Raw genomic sequence first — 21,409 nt, forward strand, 5'->3', positions numbered from 1 at the left:
CTCTCTGATGAATAAATTTAAAAAAAAAAAAGACATAGAGTAACTAAATGGATTAAAAAAAAAAAACCCAAGTATATGCTGCATTCAAGAGACTTACTTAAGTTTTAAGTGTACCCACAGTCTAGAAGAGAACAGATGGAAAAAGATATTCCATACAAATGGAAACCAAAAGAGAACAAGGGTAGCTATACTTATATCAAACAAAGTAGGCTTTAAGTCAAAAGCTGTAACAAGAGATGGAGGAGACAGAGAAGACCATTACATAATGATAAAGGGGTCAATTAATCAAGAGGATATAAGGATTGTAAATATATATGTACCCAATATCAGAGCACCTAAATATATTAAACAATTATGAACAGATCTGAAGGGAGAAATAGGCAGCAATGCAGTAATAATAGGGGACTTTAATACTCTTCTTTCAACAATGGGTAGATCATTCAGACAGAAAATCAATAAGGAAATAATGGACTTGAACTATACTTCAGACCAAATGGACCTAACACAAATACAGAACATTCCATCCATCAGCAGTAGAATATACATTCTTCTCAAGCACACACAAAATATTCTCCAAATCACATGTTGGGTCAAAAAAAGTCTTAAAAAATTAAAATCATATCAAGTATATTTTCCAGCAAAAATAGTATGAAATGAGAAATCAAAAAGGAAAGAAAAGCTGAAAACTCACAAATATAGGGAAATTAACGTACTTCTGAACAACCAGTGGGACAAAGAAATCAGAGGAGATTAAAAAAATACCTCAAAACAAACAAAAATGGAAATACAACATATCAAAACTTATGATGTTTTTAGAATAGCTGTTCTAAAAGAGAAGTTTAGATAAACATCCACATTAAGAAAAAAGAAAACAATCAGATAAACAACTTAAAGAAGTTGCAGAAGAAAGGAAATAATAAAGATTAGAGCAGAAATAAATTAAACAGAGACCAGAAAGATAATAGAAAAGAACAAAACTGAGAGTTTTTTTCTTAAAGAGATAAACAAAACTGACAAACTTATGCCTTAAATTAAGAAATTATAAACTAAAGAGGAGCTATTTCAACTGATCCCACAGAAATACAAAGAATCAGAAAACTACTATAAACAAATATATAGAGATCAAATAACTTACAGGAAATGGATAATTCCTAGAAATATATAACTTACCATGACTGAATCAGATAGATAGATGATGCTAGATTGATAGATAGTGGTAGATTGATAGATAATAGATACCAGTTTATATGTAATCATATATATACTACATATATAATATTAGTAACTGATGAACAATCTGAGAGAGAAATTAAGAAAGTAATCCAATTTACAATAGTATCAAAGAAAATAAAATACTTAGGAATAAATTTAACTAAGGAGGTGAAAGACCTATACACTGAAAACTATAAGGCATTGATCAAAGAAATTAAAGAAGATATAAATAAAGAGAAAGATATCTCATGGTCTTGGACTGAAAGAATTAATATTGTGAAAAGTTCATGCAATCCAAAGCCATGTGCAGATTCAATGTAACCCTACCAAACTTCCTATAGCATTTTTTGCAGGAATGGAAAAACTGTCCTAAAATTGGTGTGGAACCACAAAAGACCCCAAATAGCCAAAACAAACTTGAGAAAGAAGTACAAAGCTAGAGGGGCACCTGGGTGGCTCAGTGGGTTAAAGCCTCTGCCTTTGGCTCAGGTCATGATCCCAGGGTCCTGGGATCGAGCCCCACATCGGGCTCTCTGCTAGGTGGGGAGCCTGCTTCCCTTCCTCTCTCTCTGCCTCTCTCTCTGCCTACTTGTGATCTCTCTCTCTCTCTGTCAAATAAATAAACAAAATCTTTAAAAAAAAAAAAAAGAAGAAGTACAAAGCTAGAGACCTCACTCTTCCTGATTTCAAACTATATTACAGAACTAGAGTAATCACAACAAAATGGTACTGGCATAAAACAGGTACATAGACACATTGAACAGAATAGAGAACCCAAAAATAAACCCATGCATATAAAGTTCACTAATTTTTGACAAGGGCATCAAGAATACATAATTGAAAAGGAGTAATCTCTTTAGGAAAGAAATGGTGTTGGGAAAACTGGATATCTATATGCAAAAGCATGAAAGTGGACCCATATCTTACAAAAATTAATTCAAAAAAGTTAACTCAAAATAGAGTAAGGATTTAAATGTAATACCTGGTGCCATCAAACTCCTAAAAGAAAACACTGAAAAATGCTCCTTGATATTGGTCTTGGCAAATAAGAGACCAAAAGCAAAGGCAACAAAAGCAAAATAAACAAGTGAGACACAACAAAGGAAATGTATATATGTACACCAATCTATCTATCTATCTATCTATCTATCTATCTATCTATCTATTGTCTATATATCTATCTAAACTATCCATCTGATTGTCATGGTAGTTGTATGTTTCTAGGAATTATCCATCTCCTGTAAGTCATTTAATTTGTATATATTTGTTTATAGAAGTTTCCTGATTCTTTGTATTTCTGTGGGATCAGTTGAAATGTCTCTTTTGTTTATAATTTTATTAATTTAAGTCATTTCTCTTTTTTCTTATTTAGTTTAGCTAAAGTTTTGTTAATTTTATTTATCTCTTCAAGAAAACAACTTCCAGTTTTTTTTATCTTTTCTATTGTCTTTCTGGTCTCTAATTTATTTCTGTTCTAATCTTTATTATTTCCTTTCTTCTGCAAACTTTAGGCTTAGCTTGTTTTTCCTTTTCTCATCTCTTAGGTGTAAATTTAAGTTGTTTATCTGAGACCTTTTTTCTTAATATAGGTGTTTATATTATAAACTTGTCTTTTAGAACTGCTTTTCTAAAAACTGATGCACTTGTCTCATAGCCCTCATTGCCCACTAATTATTGATGCTAACATTATATTACATAATACATGTAACATATTAATTATACTTATTTATCATGTTTACAGCCTCTATTCCCACTCTAAAAGTAAACTGCATAAGAGCAGGGATTTTGTCTGATTTGCTCACTGCTGTATTTCCTGTGCCTAGAACAATGCCAGATAAGGGACACCCGGGTAGCTCAGTTATTAAACATCTGCCTTTGGCTCAGGTCATGATCCTAGGGTCTTGGGACAGAGCCCTGCATCAGGCATTCCGCTGAGCGGGAAGCCTGCTTCTCCCTCTCCTTGAACCCCTCCACCCCTCTCATGCTCTCTCTCTCTCTCTCTGTCTCGTGATCTCTCTCTCTCTCTCTCAAATAAATAAATAAAATCTTATAAAAACAGAAACAAAAACCGTCCCAGACACATAGGTGATACTCAACACAGACTTCTTAAACAGATAAACAAAAAAATGCATGAGTGTGACCACTTAAGGAAATGAATTTGTGTCCAGGGTTGTCACAGATGTCAGATCTGAATTTCCACTGGGGATAAGGAGACTTAGGTTGAAGAGCATGAGGTAGAACCAAAGTCATAATAAAAACGTTCAGTCCTTGACTAGAGAGTATGACTTTATTCTGCCACCCACAAGTTGAGAGAATGAAGAATATTAATGTGTGCATTCTGCCTCCATCTCTGAGGCAGACAATGTGGGTGGGAGGTAAAAGAAATAAGGCAGGGACTAATGCAGGATTCTACTCTACAAAAACTGCTAAACCATTTACAGGCATAATGTGCTGAAAGTTTCAGTTGAGAGAGAGATGGTCATGTGAATATTATGGTTTGCTGGATAAAATATGGTCTCCAAACATGAGTCAGAGTCCCCTAGAAAGTCTGGAATTTCTAATAATTAAGTTTCCTTAGTGCAATTAAAAAAAAATGATCTCATCTCTCCCATAAGCAGCTAGGTTTTTCCAGGGTAAGAAAGCTCAAAATTTCTTTTAAAAAGATTTTCCTGGGTGAGATAAAAGAAGGCTAATGCTCATCTGCATCTCCCTGCCTAATGTCATCATTATAGCCTGGTTATCAGCTTTTAAAAACCCCTCCTTTCAGGATTTGTTGACATTACTTAAGGTTGCAAAAAAATATTTTTAAAAGTCAAAGAGTTCAGAAACCAAGCCCCCTGCATGATTAAGGTTTTTATTACAACTGAAATGATGTGAGTGATAACAGTTCATCCCTTGGGATTAAATGTCCAAAGAGCAAATCCATATCTCAAATTGGCTCTTGATCTCTAGTCTATAAGAGACAAGCCAAAGTTTAAATACAACAGAGAAGCTTCAGTACAACCCAGGCTCAGATACAGAAATGAAGCATTGGCCTGGCCCTTCTGGAGAAAGCAGTTTGGAGGAAGAGAAAGGGAATTATGTGTTTAGTGGCTTGTGTGTGTGTGTGTGTGTGTGTGTGTGTGTGTGTGTGTGATTTAAGAACCACATATACAGGCATACCTCCAAGATATTTTAGATTTGGTTCCAGACTACCAAAAGCAAATATCTCAATAAAACAAATCAAATGAATCTCCCCATGCATAGAGAAGTTATATTTATACTATATACAATAATACAGTCTATTTTTTTTAAGATTTTTATTTATTTATTTAACAGAAAGAGACACAGTAAGGGAGGGAACACAAGCAGGGGGAGTGAGAGAGGGAGAAGCAAGCTTTCTGCTGAGCAGGGAGCCTGGTGCGGGCTCGATCCCAGGACTCTGGGATCATGACCCAAGCTGAAGGCAGAGGCTCAATGCCTGAGGCATCCAGGTGCCTTAATATAGTCTATTATAAGACTATTAAATGTGTAATAGCATTATATCTAAAAAATGTACATTCCTTAATTTAAAATACTTTGACTCTTCTTTTCATGAAAAAATTTCTCTATAGTTTGTAATGCTATTTGACAGCAATTGAACCCACAATAGAATTTCTCTCTAAGTTGGGGTCAGGGGCACCTGGGTGGCCCAGCTTGTTAAGTGTCCAACTCTTGGTTTCGGTTCAGGTCATGATCTCAGTGTCAGGAGATTGAGCCCTGTGTCACTCTCCATGCTCAGCACGGAGTCTGCTTAGGATTCTCCCTCTGCTGCTCCTTCTCTCTCTCCCTCTCTCTCTCAAATAAATAAATAAATCTAAAAAAAAAAAAAAAGGAAAAACAAAATTGGGGCAAAATTGGGGTCAGTCCTCTCAAACCCTGCCACTCTTTATCAAGTAAGTTCATATAATACTCTAAATCCTTTGTTGTCATGTCAACAATCTTCACAGCATCTTCATCAGGTAGATTCCTTCTCATAAAACTTCTTCCTTTGCTCATCCGTAAGAAGCAGCTCCTCAGCCATTCAAGTTTTATCATGAGATTCCAGCAATTCAATCATATCCTCAGGCTCCACTTCTAATTCTAGTTCTCTTGCTGTTTCTACCACATCTGCACTTACACCCTCCAACAAAGTTTTGAGTCCCTCGATGTCATCCATGAGGATTAGAATCAACTTCTTCCAAATTCTTGTTTATGTTGACATTTTTACCTCTTTTCATGAATCATGAATGTTCTTCATGGCATCCAGAATGGTGAATCCTTTCCAGAAGGTTTTCAATTTACTTTGTTCAGATTCCTCAGAGGAATCACTATCTATGGCAGCGATGGCCTTAAGAAATGTATTTCTTCAATAATAAGACTTGAAAGTCAAAATTACTCTCTGATCCATGAGTGCAGAATGGATGCTGTGTTTGCAGGCACCAAAACGACAGTAATCTCATTGCACATCTCCATCATAGCTCTTAGATGACTGGATGCATTGTCAATGGGTGGTTATATTTTAAAAGAAATCTTTTTTGCCAAGAAGTAGATCCGAACAGTGGGCTTAACATATTCAGTAAACCATGTTGTGAACAGATGTGTTGTCATCTAGTCTTCGTTGTTCCATTTACAGAGCCGAGGCAAAGTAGATTTAGCATAATTATTGAGAGTCCTGGAATATTTGGAACTGTGGATGGGCACTGGCTTCAACATAAAGCCTCAAGCACTAGCCTCTAACATAAGAGTCAGCCTATCATTTGAAACTTTGAAAGCAGGCACTGACTTTTCTTTAGCTATGAAACTCCTGGATGGCATCTTCCTCCAGTAGAAGGCTGTTTCCTCTACATTTGAAATCTGTTGTTTAGTGTTCACTAATTGTCTTAGCTGGATCTTCTGAATCACATGCTACAGCTTCTACATCAGTCCCTGCTGCTTCACCCTGCACTTGAGGGTTATGGGGATGTCTTGCCTCCTTAAACTTCATGAACCCACCTCTGCTAGCTTCTGACTTTTCCTCTGTAGCTTCCTCACCCGTCTCAGCCTTCACAAAAGTGAATAAAGCTAGAGGCTTGCTCTGGGTCAGCCTTTGGCTTAAGGGAATACTGTGGCTGGTTTGATCTTCTACTCAGACCCTAAACCTTTCTTTATATCAGCAATAAGGCTGTTTTGCTTTTTTATCATTCATGTATTCACTGGAGGAGCATTTTCACTTCCTTTAAGAACTTTTCCTTTGCATTCATCACTTGACTTTTGGTCTATCTTGGATTTCAACATGCCTTCCTCATGCTCAGTCCTTTCTAGCTTTTGACTTACTGTGAGAGACGTGTGACTCTTCCCATCATTCGAACATTTAGAGGCCATAATAGGGCTATTAATTAGCCTAATTTCAATATTGTCATGTCTCAGGGAATTGGAAGGCCCAAGAAGAAGCCCTAGAGAGGGAGAAGGATGGTAGCATGCCCAGTCAATGGAGCAGTCAAAACACGTACGTCTATTGATTAAGCTTACTTTCTTATAGGGATGCATACATTTCATGGCACCCTGAAACAATTACAATAATAATATCAAAAATCACTGTCACAGATCACCAAAATAAATATAGTAATGAATAAGTTTGAAATATTGCAAGAATTACCAAAATGTGACACTGAGACACAAAGTGAACAAATGCCATTAGAAAACATGGTGCCATAAAACCGCTTGACACAGGGTTGCCACAAACCTTCGATTTGTGTGTGGTGGGGGGGAGCAGATTATGATTAAACCACTGTAAGAGTTTCAGAGTTCCTGACAGTTTAGAAAAATCTAAAATAAAAAAGAACTAGGAGGACAGCTCCAAGAGTAGAGGAAGGAGGTAAGTGATTTCTACCACAGCCCAAGTAAATCTGTAGGGACCTGGAATCAAGGGAAAGTACCTGTCTGCACTAGCAGGTCCCAGGATCATGAGTCTGCTCAGATGTTCCAGGGGCTCTCAGATACGTAGCACAGATGGATCTAAAACATGAAGTTTGTTCTCCTTCAAGGAAAGATCCCATTTTTCCAAACTGGGAAGTGGCTGAACTAGTAACAGGGCATTCATTCATTTAATCATTCATTCATTCATATAACTATTGAGTACCCACAACACACTAAGAATTTGGTGGTCCCAAATGAGCCATTCCTCCCAGCTCTGTGTAACCCTCCCAAATTGATTCTGGGCTAATCCTTGTGCTGGCTGGGGCAGATAGAACAGGACAATTATGACATATCCAGAGACCCCCTAAGACTTATCATCAAAGAGTTCTCTTTAAGGAGTCCTAAGCTGCTATATAAGATGTCTGCCTGCCATAGTAGAGAAATCACACAGAGGAGGAGAGGTCCTGAGATGACATGGGGAGAGCTGAAGAGCCAGTTGGGAAGGAGAACCAAGGACCCAGAAGTCTGACCACACTGGAACCCTATTCGCTGCAGCACAGCATGTGAATGAAAAAGACACCTGGGATATTCCAGCCTCCATGAATATACAGGAACAGAAATGAGACTTTGGGGGATCTTGGGAAGTGAGCCTGACATAAATGTTTGTCATCAGAAGACAGACTATGGTTGGCAGTCTCCAAAGATGGCCCCAGGATTCCTCTCCTCCTTGAGCACATGTGCCATTCCTCATACCAGGAAATAGAATTTAATTTCCCTCCTTTAAATGTGGCATAGCTCTGTGATTGCTTTAACTAATAGAAGGTAGCATAAGTGACATTCTGGGGCTCCCAAGGCCCAGTTTTAAAGGAATTTTCAGCTCCTTTCTTCTTAGAAAGTTTACTCTTAGGATACCCCTCTTTGAGCCCAGTTTCCATGCTGGACATTCAAGTCACATGAAGAGGATACCTAGAAGGGAACCATGAAAATAAGACTAAAAGCTATAGCTAAGACCCCAGCTGGCAGCTGTCATCAACTGCCAACCTTGCAAATGAGTCATCCCAGCCAAAACAGCCCCAAATGACTGCAGATCCCGCCAACATCATGAGACATAGAAGTACCACCCGGCTGAGCTCAGTCAATCCAGAAAACTGTGATAAATAAAAATTGGTGTTATTTTAAGAAGCTAGATTGTGGGGTGGGTTTGTTATGCAGCTTTGTGTTTCCAAAATGATGACAGATACTTCTTTTGGGATTCAGGAATAGAAATTTTGAATTCCTTAGAATTAGAAGTTACTTAAATATTTCCACAGTCTTCATAAAATTTACTCATTATTATGGATAGCTTTATAAGTTTTAATAAATAAGAAATATCACATTTAGTAGTATTTTCAAAGAGCTATGGCCTATAGAGAATATCCAAACACTGGAAAATGTCAGCAAACACTATTGGGTAGTATTCAAATATATGTAACATTTAGATCTCATAGCAAGGACTAACAGAATCATATGTCTAAGTAGCCCATTCAAGGGCTTATTTTGCTTCCAAAACATGTTATTCTTACAGTACCACTCATAGGATTTGTATAAAATGTACTGTGCATATAAGCATGTGCATTTATTTTATTTACAATAAAGATTCACTATTTGAAGCAGACAGGGCCACAAACACACACTTAAAACATGGCAGCAGCTAACAAAGGATGACTGATTAGATTGTGACCAATTTTCTCATATCTGTTCCCATCCTCATTCCTATAAATGTTGACCTTCATATTTGATTCCATGTATCAATATTTTCTGCTTTTGCTTTCTACTTGACCTTAGTGGATGCCTTAGAACTAATAACCGTCTATGCTGTATTAAGTGTTAATTCTTACAAAAGTATATATTTTATCCAATTTTCCCAATTTTGTAACTGATCTTTCTCAGGATTCACAATTCAGAAAAACATAAATTTCCCAAGAAATGCTAAGAAAGAATTCCCACATGGAAGTACTAACAGTAGTACATGACAACATTCACAATCAGCCTGAGTGTCTAGTTACTCAAACTGGTAACAAAACAAACATAGTTCCTCCAGGCACAGAGTTTACAATCGAGTAAGGGAAATGACTACTACATAAATGAGCAGAGACATAACTACATAATTGCAAACCACCATGAGCCCCACACTGCCACTATCCAGGTGAAGATGGGAAATTGCCAAAGAAAAAGGTAGATTCTACTCAGACAATCTTGAAGAGAAGCCCACCAATCTCTGTACCATTGATGTAGTGACTACAAAGTTACCCAGAGGAACAACAACGTGAACTTAGTTAAGAAAATATTTTGGTTTGGGAGTTATTCTCATAACGGTAACTTTGTCATGAAGAACAGAATTGGTGTAAGGCCACTACCTTAACACCAATTGATTCAGTATTTCCAGGCCACTGCTGCCTTTCTACCAGGTGAAGGGGATGCCCAGAAAAGTACCACAGTGAATCCCTTTTTTACAATGTCACTGTATTTCCTCATGATTTAGATCTTTTTCTTCAGGCCCATTACTTTTTCCTTATGGATATAATGCAGATCACAATTAATGCTACATTTTTGTAATTTGTGGTCATCTCTCATAAATCCTCAACATATATCTCTGTTGACACTAGCAATTAGTCTAGAAGGAAAGAGAGGTTTCTTATTAGGCTTCTAACAAGCATGTAACACCTTCCTGAGAGACACCTACTTCACCAAGTTAGTCTCAAAGATACTATTCATTCCACCCTTGGATATTTCCTGAGTCAATGACCCACCTGATAATAAACATAGCACCTCTATAACCCAACCCATCCTGACAAGGTCCTATCATGTGAACTCTTCTAGGCCTTTCCTGTAGGTTTAATTATGTCTGATTATAATGTGTGATAAGAAAACAACCTGGTTAATTTGAGAGTTCTATCAGTTTATACTTTCTTGCTACTTAAAAAAATCCCTTATGCCACCAGATAATTTCTCATAGGCAAAGAGGACAGACTTAATAGTGACCAGAGCAGGACTTAACAGCATGGAACAAACTATCCATCAGCTTTAGTCCTTCCTGTTGCTAAGACTTGTTCTCCCCTCATAAAATGCTGCATGATACCCATGAACAACCACCACTTAGGACTAATTTTGAGATTGCCAAGATGTAAGTTGAATTGATATGAGAAAAATGAGCAAGAGGAAGAGAAAGAAATGCACAGAAAGAATTGAAGTGATGGATATTTTTTTCAACATTGGCTAGGGAATCTGACTCAACTAACGTTTAAATGTTTTGAAAAGCTAGCATGGTTCTATGAAATTATCTTAGAGATCTGACATAGCTAATGAAAATACCTTAGGCTTATATGATGAATTGGTTTCCAAGAATGCCATACAAGTCACAGCTGATCCTCCTAACATCTCAGTATCATAGAAGAAGAAAGAAGAAATGGGTTGGTAACTAAGGAGATTGCCTGAAGACATGGCATCATCAGAGGTTTGGTCTTCAGCTCACATTTCATGATCTTCAATCCCAAGTGCAATTCTCCCAGCACACAACTCTCCAAAACAGTGGCTCAGAACAAAGAATTAGTTCATCCCTACACTCAACTCCAAATAATCATATGGGGTTGGGGCTTAGGGACACCCCTTCCATTGCATCTCTTGACGTAGCCTCAGAACATTAACCACGATCAGAGGAGAGCCTGAGAGTGAACTCAGGGGAGACATTCAGGGAGTCAGTTTCTTTGAAATTTAACCAGATGAATTTCAATCTCAATTAGACATCTTAAAACACAATTAAAAATTTTTATGGGTTATTTGATCCTCACACCTCATGAATTAAATAGAATGAATTTTGATCTACCTAACTCCCCCTGATAAAAAGTTGGTGAGGGTGAGTAATGGGGTTTTCAAAGTATTTGGCATGAATTTCCAAAAGGGAAAGCCCTGCAGAGCCTTGTTCCCAACACAGAGATACAAGCAGAGGTGGACTGGTCCACAAACATCCTTGTTGGGGCCAGAAGAGAAACAGTACACCTACACGTCCTGTAATCCTGTCCACCCCTTAGGACACCATGGGCTAATACAAGTTAAGTTCAAATGCATAAGAAAGAAAGTGTTAGTCATGCTTTGAAACTTCTTCCTGAAATCCCATATTGCCACCAAGTAGCTTGTCTTCCCCCAACTGACGCTTCCCTTTCTACATTTCTTACACTTGGGCTTTTCAGCTCAACCAAGCCAATCTATTAGCTGTTCCTCAACAAGACACCACTTTGGTGCCTTAGGCAAGCCATGTCACAAATATTTCTCCTCCCACAATCAACTATATAAGTTGTAGGGCCCATAGCAAAATTAAAGTGTGAGTCCCCTTGTTCAAAAATTATTAAGAATTTGGGGTACCCAGGTAGCTCAGTCAGTTAAACATATGACTCCTGATTTCAGCTCAAGTCATAATCTCAGCATCATAAGATCAAGCCTTGTATCATTCTCCATGCTTGGAGTGGTATCTGCTTAAGATTCTCTTTCTCCTTCTGTCCCTACCCAGCCCCCGCCCCCTGCTCTCACTCTAAAATAAATAAATAAATCTTTTAAAAAAATGATTAAGACTTTAACAATCAACAGCAGAGCACTAAGCCAAACTTGGGGCCCTTTTAAGTAAGACTTGGTGTGACTGTAAATGTCCCATGCCCATGAAGCCTACTCTGTTGCCTCCCCTACTATTAGAGATAAGAATGTGCCCCTCTAGCAAGGTAAACCCAATCTCTATTCAACCAGAGTATGTGGAGTGAGATGTTGATCTTTGTATTTATGTATTTTCTTGCCAACAGGACTATAAAATCTTCTAAAATAAACCTGCCTTTTTATTTTTAATACCTCCATAGTACCTAACCCAAAATTCTCTATGTAGTAAGCATTAATAAAATGGTTGCTTTCTAAATAAAATTTCAGAACAATTGTGAGCTACACTTCACCTCAACAGAATTCCTGTGCTTGACTCCAACTCAGGTGGCAACACCACTCCTTTAGTGAGTGGTATCATATAACCTGGAATCTTCAGGACAGCTCCAGGAAAGGCTAGGGCCAAGGGAAGAAAGCATGTTGCAAATATGCCTGCACCTAAACTCCATTTACAAGGCCTGCACAAAGTATAGTCCCTGCCAGAAAGCTCACCTTTGACCTCGTTTGAACCTGACTCCAGAGCTATAGAGTGAGAGCCAGGGATGGAGTCAGTGAACTGACACTATGGCTCCTCAGAGGCCAGCCGCAATGCACTGGGGGGTGGGGAGATATATCCACCAAGTGTTTCACTTTTAAAGCCCACTCTCATTCTTGCTGTCACGGGCTATAACTTTCTTGTTGAACTACATAGCCAGGTCTCATCAGGGTGTATGTTTGTATGCTGGTGTCAATCATTTCTTTTTTGTGTCCCTTGCTGGCTGCTGCCCACAGAGTAGAGGTGATTCTTGTTCCCTGCTCTATTGATGTTGGTTATTTTTATGATATTATTCTTCCCTTGTGCTTTGATACCTATCAAGGTCTTACATCTACAGTGAACAGGGGGTTATCCAAGAATCAAAGGGCAGAGTTCATACAGTTGGAAGAATATTGGTGGGAGCGGATGATTTATCTCAAAGAGATTTGCCACCATCCATCATTCTTGGAATAACAGCGTTCTTGCATCCAACCTCACCCTTCATAGAAAGATAACCACATGCTTTGCAAACACTGATTCATTCATCCTCCATCACAAGTGAGTTCCATTTTAACTCTCTATGTCTCTGTTTGGCCTTAAGAGAAACAATTAGTGAGATACCTTGCTTTACTGACGGTGACCTCTCTTGCCATCCTTCATCATCCAATATGCAAATGAGAGCAAGGAAGTCTCTGAATGGCCAAAAAAAAAAAAAGGTACCAAAGCCCTGACAGTCTGTTCATAGAGGAAGCCCTCCCTTGGGAACTGATTATTCTTATTTTAAATACTATTCCAACAAGGTTGGATATCTAGTTTCAAAGACAACAAAAGATGAAGGTCTACAATGGCAAGAAGGAGAGGAGGGTATAGACAGGTGAAGTAACAGTAAAAAATTAAAGTCCTGGAAGGAGGGGACCATTTTTCATCTCCCAGAATTGCACACACGCCCACTCCTTCAAACATCCTAAGGTCCCATTTAGGCAAAGTCCTTCACAGCTACCTACCTTTGCACACGCTTGGCTCAGGACCTGGAGTGTTCATTCTTAGGGTCGCTGGGCATCAACCACCTACTTCTCTTTCAAGACCCAACCCAAATGTCCCCTTCTATGTGAAACCTTCCCATTACATGTTTGCCTACCTGCACCAATGAATTAAATGTAGATCTCAATGTATGTGCCTACTTCTCTGGCCAAACTCCACAGTTCCTAATGGCAGAGATCATTTTGAGCGTATCTTCATATCCATGCTCCCAGAAACATAGCAAGTGCTCAACAAATATTTGCTCAAAGAAAGAAGGAGTTACCTCTGGAAAGTAGACAGATTAAAAGAGTATGGCAAACAAGGGTCCCCAGAATTATCTCCCTAAAACACAGCCACTAGATTGAATGACAACCACAGTGATTACAGTAAATTATTTAGAAAGGGTTAAGATATGTTCCATATCCTTTATGATGAAAGGCAAGTAAGTTGTGTATATCCTTAGAAAGACTTTGATAATAACTATAGAAAAGTCATTTATTTGAAACACCTCACCTGAGTTAATATTGAATAGGTGGGAAGCTCCTATCAACACCATTTACTCAGTATTTGAATCAAAAGGAATTGATATTTCTTAGACAGGACCTCTGACCCATACCTCAAGTTTCCCGTCCTTCTCGGCCCTAGCAAAGACTGGGTAAGAAGCATCTCGTCACCTCCCCAGAGATAGACTACAGGTACATCCCTTGCTTAAGTAACAGAGATGAGATGACATGAGCTGCAGTCAAATGTATCCATCAAAACAGGAGCCAGGTGCCAACAAAAGAAGTTTTCTACTCCTGAGGTGAAGGCATTCTGTTCTTTTTTCTTTGGCACAGGTCTGTTTACTGTTTAGCCCTATGAAAATATATCGTGCCCTCAAATATTTATTAATAACCTAATACTTATTTAAATAAATAAGCCATTTATGATCTACTTTTCAAAAGGGAAGCTGGGGAGGGGGGGTGGGGGAGAGGAGAGAAGCTTGTGAATGTCTCTGCCACTTGCACTTCACCGCTTCACATCTAACTGCACAAGATGACACATTTAAAATGCAACCCTAGACACACTGGGAAGGACAGCACATTTTAAAATAATAAATTCAGTATCTTTAAGGGAGGTGACAAAACCCATGTTTAATGTTTTCTGGGCATCTTCCATGTGCTCAACACCATTCCCTAAGTTTGAAATCATTTTAATTCAGCAGTAAGTCTGTCTTTTAAAAAGAGAGATAAATAATCCTCCTAATGCCCATTCCAGTAAATATCCTAGTTAAAACTATAGAAAGGAATCCCTTGTGCTGACCACGTGACTCTAACTCTGTCACTTCCAGTTCTCTCCCTTTCCCTCCTGACCCTGATTTCCATGGTCCAGCAGCAAAGGGGATGAGTGGATAGAGTGGCCATCCAGGGCCAGGGAAGCAGCACCTCTGGTGACGTCCCCAGCACACACTTCCTGTCCTCAATGACGCTCAAGGTTAAAATAGCCTTTTACTTTTCAAAGTAGGCAGATTCATGGCAGCTCTGCAAAGTACACTCCAGTTTGAAATTCTGCCCGCTGCCACCACTTTATATGGAAGAATTGCTTTCATCTCCAGTAAATCATCAGACCCAAAGAAAGTTATGCCAGGCTGGAGGAAAGCCAACCTGGGTTGACTACATTTATAAAGAAAAGAGAAACTGGACACCCACTTTAAAGCAAACAGCTAAGACCATGAAAAGTGGGGCCACAGCATCTTAATGGGGTTATATCAAAACCTAGATGATCCACATTCACCCCCAAGTAGCACCGCAGTGAGAGCCCAGGGAAGGGGCCTGCTCTTAATGGCCTGGAGAGATGGTAGAGACAGTGCTGGGCAAAGACATTTAAAGTTTCAACAGTCATTCCCAGAGCTGTCCAAATGTAAGGAAAATCATATTTCAGTAAAGAATAAAAAATACAATGATCAAAACCTTTTCATTCAAATTCTATGACTAGGAAACCACGGAGACAAGAACAGAGAAAAGTCATGTGTAATCCCCCCACTTATGCCATAGCCTGAAACAAAATAGAATGAGAATATTCTATCAAGTGTAGCTTATGGGGTCCCAGATGGTAAATGATGTTATAATTGTCCCTAAAACAAGAGGGCAGAATTCATAGACTTGTTCTCTGGATCTTCTCTCTGGATGCTCTCTGGTCTCTTTTTCTAGGGACTGGTTGATACGGGCAAGCAGGTCCGTCTTACAATAGAACTGTAGAAATTTTGCTAGATTTGAAAGGAAGTTTAGAGCTGGTCTGGTCCAAGGCCCCCCCGTGCAGATCAGTGGGAGTTTGCTTTCACACCTGTCCTCAGTCTTCACTGGAGTCCTGGCCAACAGGCTGCCACTGGGGGTTGGCCAGTGAAAAGCACTTGTTTGGACATTGGAAACAGGAAGAAAGGAAAAGCCAGAGTACTGTCCCACACTTCCTGAGAAGGGGGTCCTCACAGGGTTCTCTGAGGCTCTAGGCCCAGACAGCACCCTTCTCCATGACCCTAGCTCCTTTGAGGCAGCCCCAGTGACATTTTAGCACTGGTCACAATGGCAATGGTTTCTGCACCCCAAAACACCAGCTTTTCCCTTTATCCCTCCAACCCTAGGGGCTGATGTTTTGTTTTGTTTTCATTCTCATCTCTAGATGACTTGTTGGCCAATGTTACAACCACCTGTATTAATTCTCCTTTCTAGACTACCTAGAGTGGTTTTCAACTCTCTGGTTCGACCTTGACTGATATCTTAATAATACGAATCCTCTCTACAATATTTCTCTCTCAGTGGTTTCCTGTGCTTTGCTTAAATGCTTGCAAGAAATTGGAAATAATTGGCCTTCACGAAGCTTCCTAGTCCTCATGGATTGGTTTAAAAATTCTTCTTTATACTGACCCAAAGCATGTCTTCCTCTTACTACTAGTCCCTACGCTTCACAGGGTCACCTTCGAGTATCTTGCAGCTCCATAACCCACTGGTTGTACCTCTCAGGCAAAGGCAAGGTTGGCGTGAGTTTGTGGTATGATTTGAAGAGCAATTAGAAAGTCTCTCCTGACATTCCAGCACCTCTGATTCATCTCTCCGGTTAACTAAGCATGGATATCTCAAAGTCTGTACTCTATAAAAATACCACACCAGTGGGGAAAGACATGAAGCTGTTATCCTTTACCAAAGCCTTCATAAGAATGTATCCTATTTTTTTCCCTGCAATTTTTCCTTGAGAGCCTTGCCCTTTGGAAAAGGGATCTGGATGAAGTAAGGGCTATGAGCAAAATGGTTTGGGAGCAGCCAGGAGTCCTGGGGTAAGACAGTCCAGGAAAGGGGCTCAGGCAGGGACTCTGAGCTGCCAAAGAGAAGCAAAGTCCCTAGAAAGACAGAAACAGGGAAAACAGAGGAGAGAGCCCCTTCCAACAGTGCTGCGCAGGGCTGGCCCTGCCCAAACTTGTCTCTGCCTCTCTCCCAGGCTTGCCTCCTGCCCCTCTCTGCCTCTGGATTCCAGCAGACAGAAGCTGCAGGGCCACGCTCACCTCCACTCTAATAAAAAGGAAGAAAATGCCAATAAAATTATGATTTGCATTTATATGTGCAGTTCCTGCAAGTTTCTGTATATTTCATTGGTAAGCACTGTAGGACATTAAAAGTACAGCTCAAGAAGATATTTTATCCAGCTGCCCTCTTTCCAGAAAGTAAACAGATAATAAAATAAATCTAATCAGCATTCCTTTTCACTTAGCTGAAATTAAATTTCACTCATCATGGGTAAGTGGCTAATTACATGTTTAGTGTAAAGAAAATTCCAGGGACATTACTTTATTTACTTTCTTCTTGTGTCAACAGATGAGAGGACATTGGCATTCAGATGTAGGTGGGAACAGCTGGCTACTAAAGCCAACTTACCTTTTACGGCCTGAATTCAGAGCAAAACAAAGCAAACAGTAGAGACACTGGAATTAAATTGCCTTCCACCCCAAATCCAGGCAATCTGCCCACTGATTTATGGCAACTGCAAGTGCTGAGGAAATTGCTTCCCAAATGGACCGGTCCCTGGGCTCTGACAGTTCGAAAAAACAAAAAGCCAAAATTTGAGTGGCTACTATGCCCGAGGCATTTCTCACAGTAACATTCTTCATCGTAACCCATGAGGCAAGTGTAATGTTTTTATACCCATTTTGCAGGGGTAGAAACCAAACCTTAGGGAGCAAGGGACCCAAATCAGCCTGACATTGAAGGTCATACTTCTAACTGTGGCACTGCACCTGTGGCAAAGGGGGACTCCATCCTGACACATTGCAGCTGTCACGTGTAGAACCCAAGAGGAACTCAGATCCCTCTGTCAGTCATGAAAGGTTTCCTTCAAGGAAACTCAAACTGGTGAACTTAAGCCCAGCGCTGGCCATCTCTCACCTCCTCCAACTTCCTCCCTTGGCTTTGTCCCAAGAAAATGTCTTGCTCCAAAGCCACCTTTTTGGTGACAGACCTCCCATCTGGTGGCTTGTTTCTCAGTGCTATGCCACTCTGCTAAGCTTTCCAACCTGGAAGTCGTGGTTGTATACAGCACCCTGGCAGAAAGAACACTTTCTGCAAAGTGTTTAGGGAATGGAGCAGACTGTACAATTCACAGGCTTGTTAATGAGAGCTGTGTGTTTAATTCCCCACGCTCTGAGCAAGACCTGGGGGTATTTGTTTTTAACTCAGGAAAAATATAAATGCAAGTAATTCCATGCAACTAGAACTGTCCTGAATTAGTAATGCTCAAATGAGTCTATGCCCAATTATTCCAGGTCCTGATCATTACCAATGGAAGCTTATGTGTACGTCACTACATTTTACTTATAATATACTCCAAACAAATGTGCTCTGTCTCTGAGAAGAGGACTTCTTTAATCTCTTTTTTTCTGAGTTTTCTACATCCTGAGCCATTGTCAACATCCTAGTAGGTTGTAAATTCAATTCATTTTCTTCTACGGCTGTTTTGAATTTTATCTGGAGATGCTGTTAAGTAAAATCTGCTTAAACCTAAAGACCTGAAATTTGTCACACAGAATCACTAGGAAATAAATAAAAAGAAACAAGTCAAGTCACACTGTCTAGGTAATGTCTGCAAATCAGAAAAGAAAGGATTTTTCCTCCATTATGTCAAGTTCATCACTAAAATTATTGTTCCACAATAAATGTTGCCATCAAAATATACCCCCAAATAGTTTCTCCCAGATTTTACAGAGGACAGAGGATATGATCCTTTCATCTAACCTGGGGAATACTAACCACTGACACAAAAGTCATCGACTTCTGATGGTTCCAAACACACTAGCTACCTAGTTCTCTCCTTGTTATGCTCCTGGAGTTCAAGTAGGGACACAGGAATGAAAGGGATCCCATGCCACTTGAATTCAGGCTGTAAGACAACAACAGCTGGATCTTATGAATAGTATATTCTTGCGAATGACTTACCCAAGGACAGAAGCTGAGTGATGGGGACATTGTGTTTGGTATATATCCAAACTGACATTGCAATTTCAGAGACTCCACCAAAATATATTTCACACCATGTGGCCTGAGACCACAAAATCCGGTATAGAAATTCGGATACAGGGGAAGACGATCCATGGATTTCAACTTCCCTGTGAATTGTGTTTTCACACTGCAAGAACTCTTTCCTCATGCTCACTGGCACCTGTTCTTGCCTGTTAATTAGTATGCAAAATTTACCACACCTTCCCAAAAAACAGAAGGTAGGCTTTGCATTTCCTTCATTTGTGCAAACCAGTTATGATTTAATATTTAATGAAAATGTAGGTCGTCCATCTTCCCCTTTACTTGTCTTTCTTGATTCATAGGCCACCTTCTTATCTGTTCCACTCTGCCCACTCTCCTTTTATCTGGGTTAGCACACTGACTCCTCTCCCTTGCCCGATTTCTCCATTTTTCTCCCCTCCTTTCTGTCTCCTTGATTTTCCCATCTGAACAAAAGAAATAAGTTGCCCTATTGTTTAATATTTCTTAGAACTCTTGTGCCCCTTTAAAAGCTTCCACTGGGGGCACCTGGGTGGCTCAGTGGGTTAAAGTCTCTGCCTTCAGCTCAGGTCATGATCCCAGGGTCCTGGGATTGAGCCCCACATCGGGCTCTCTGCTCAGTGGGGAGCCTGCTTCCTCCTCTCTCTCTCTGCCTGCCTCTCTGCCTACTTGTGATCTGTCTGTCAAATAAATAAATAAAAATCTTAAAAAAAAAAAAAAAGCTTCCACTGTTTAGTATTTGGAAATTTTGGGAAAGCCAAGATCCCAAGTGCAATATTGCTCCTGATTTTAGATAGGTCCCAGAGTGATCTAGCTTCCACCAGAAATGAGCCCCTCAACACAAGAATTAGAGGTTCCCAAGCCCTAGGAATTGATAATGGGTTGACAAATCAAATTACAGTATTTCTCCTATACTGATGAATATGTGTCCCTAAATCTCTTCACATTATGGAATTTCATGCAGTAAAAATAATCAATGATAGCAAGTGCTGTCCATGCCTCAACCATAGCCCCTCACACTCATAACTGGGTTGTGTGTGGGTCAGACTTACCACAACCAGCCCCATGATGGTATCCCTTTGGCTGTGGGTCTCTCCAGCCTCTGGAGCTTTCTTTGCCTGCCCACATAGTGGACTAGGAATGCTGGGGAATTAACACCTCCCAGGAGCACCTCGGACCAATGTTTAACAGGAGCTGGAGTATCAATGCCCCAGCTCCCTCACCCCTCAGGCAAGATAACTCAGGAGCTTGTGTTTTGCACTAGCTCCTTGAGTTTCCTCTAGGGGATTATGTTCCAGTGGCCTACAATTGTAACTGTCCCCAGACAGCTTTGCAGTTGGCTTCTCTTCCCTGTCTTTTCCCTTTCAGTATTTCCTTCACCTTTCAATTAAATTACTTGCACTTGAACTCTTGCCACAGGATCTTCTTCTTGGGAACGAAAGAAGACCCAGGGCTGTGGGACAATGAGGCTGGGCCAGGCACTCAAACCTTTTAGGTTTCCTAAATAATACATTACCAAACAGACAAAGAAGAAAGGGAAACAATAGCACAATTAAAATGATACTACAGTGGTAAACATTTTAGATTCTTAATGAATTTTTTTGGTACATTATCTTGACAAATTGCATAAATTTTGTTTGCAGAAGTAGGTATGTGAGCTGTTCTGGCTCTTGAATTATAAAGAAGAACTGGAAGAAGGCCATCCTAATTTTTAAAATGAAATGTTATGACACCAGAGGTGGAAGGCTATATCTCATCATTCCATAGTTCTTACTCTTGATTTACACTGACTTCTTTTAGAAATCCAGCTTTTGGGTTTGGCCAGGTTCCTCTTTCTGATACAAAGTGCTGGTTTGTTGTGTTTGTATTTGTTGTTTAGCATTAAATTATCATCTTCAGTCCACTGAAGGTGCTTTTAAAACATATTAGGGGTTGCCTGGGTGGCTCATTCAGTTAAATATCTGATTCTTGATCTCAGCTCAGGTCCTCCTCTCAGGGTCTCAGGGTTCAAGCCCCACTTGGGCTCCACACTCAACATGGAGCTCATTTAAAAAAATAAATACATGAAAATAAAACATTTTAAGTAGCAGATATGTGCCACACAAGTTACTTTAAGAGTGAGAATTTAATACAAGTGATGAGTTAAGCAGGTGATGGATGACTGAAAAGGCAAAGCGGAAACTGAGGCAAATTCTGAAAGCAGCCACCCCACAGCTGGAACTCAGATCTCTGATCAGGAGGAACATGTCAGCTATAACTCTGAACCAGTAAAATGGGCCAGGTGCCAGGACAGCAAGAAGACTGGAGACTGGAACCCCCTGCCATTCCTTCTGGTTTAAATCTCTCCCTAGCACCTTCCATCAGTGGGGTCTACCAAGGAACAGTTGCCAAAGGACAAAGTGGAAATGTGGTCAACTTTACAAGCAAAGCATAAAGGGAGCTGAGAGCAATAGTTCAACAACCAGACAACCAGTCAACACATCCACCATGATGGGTTCGCCTCAGCCTTCATTTTTACCCCCACCCCTCTCATTTTCTAGCATTGTCTCTGATGAGGACTCCTTTAGACCTA

Source organism: Lontra canadensis, unplaced genomic scaffold (assembly GCF_010015895.1).
Source record: "Lontra canadensis isolate GAN:19392208 unplaced genomic scaffold, GSC_riverotter_1.0 scaffold92, whole genome shotgun sequence".
In the NCBI taxonomy this organism is placed as follows: Eukaryota; Metazoa; Chordata; class Mammalia; order Carnivora; family Mustelidae; genus Lontra; species Lontra canadensis.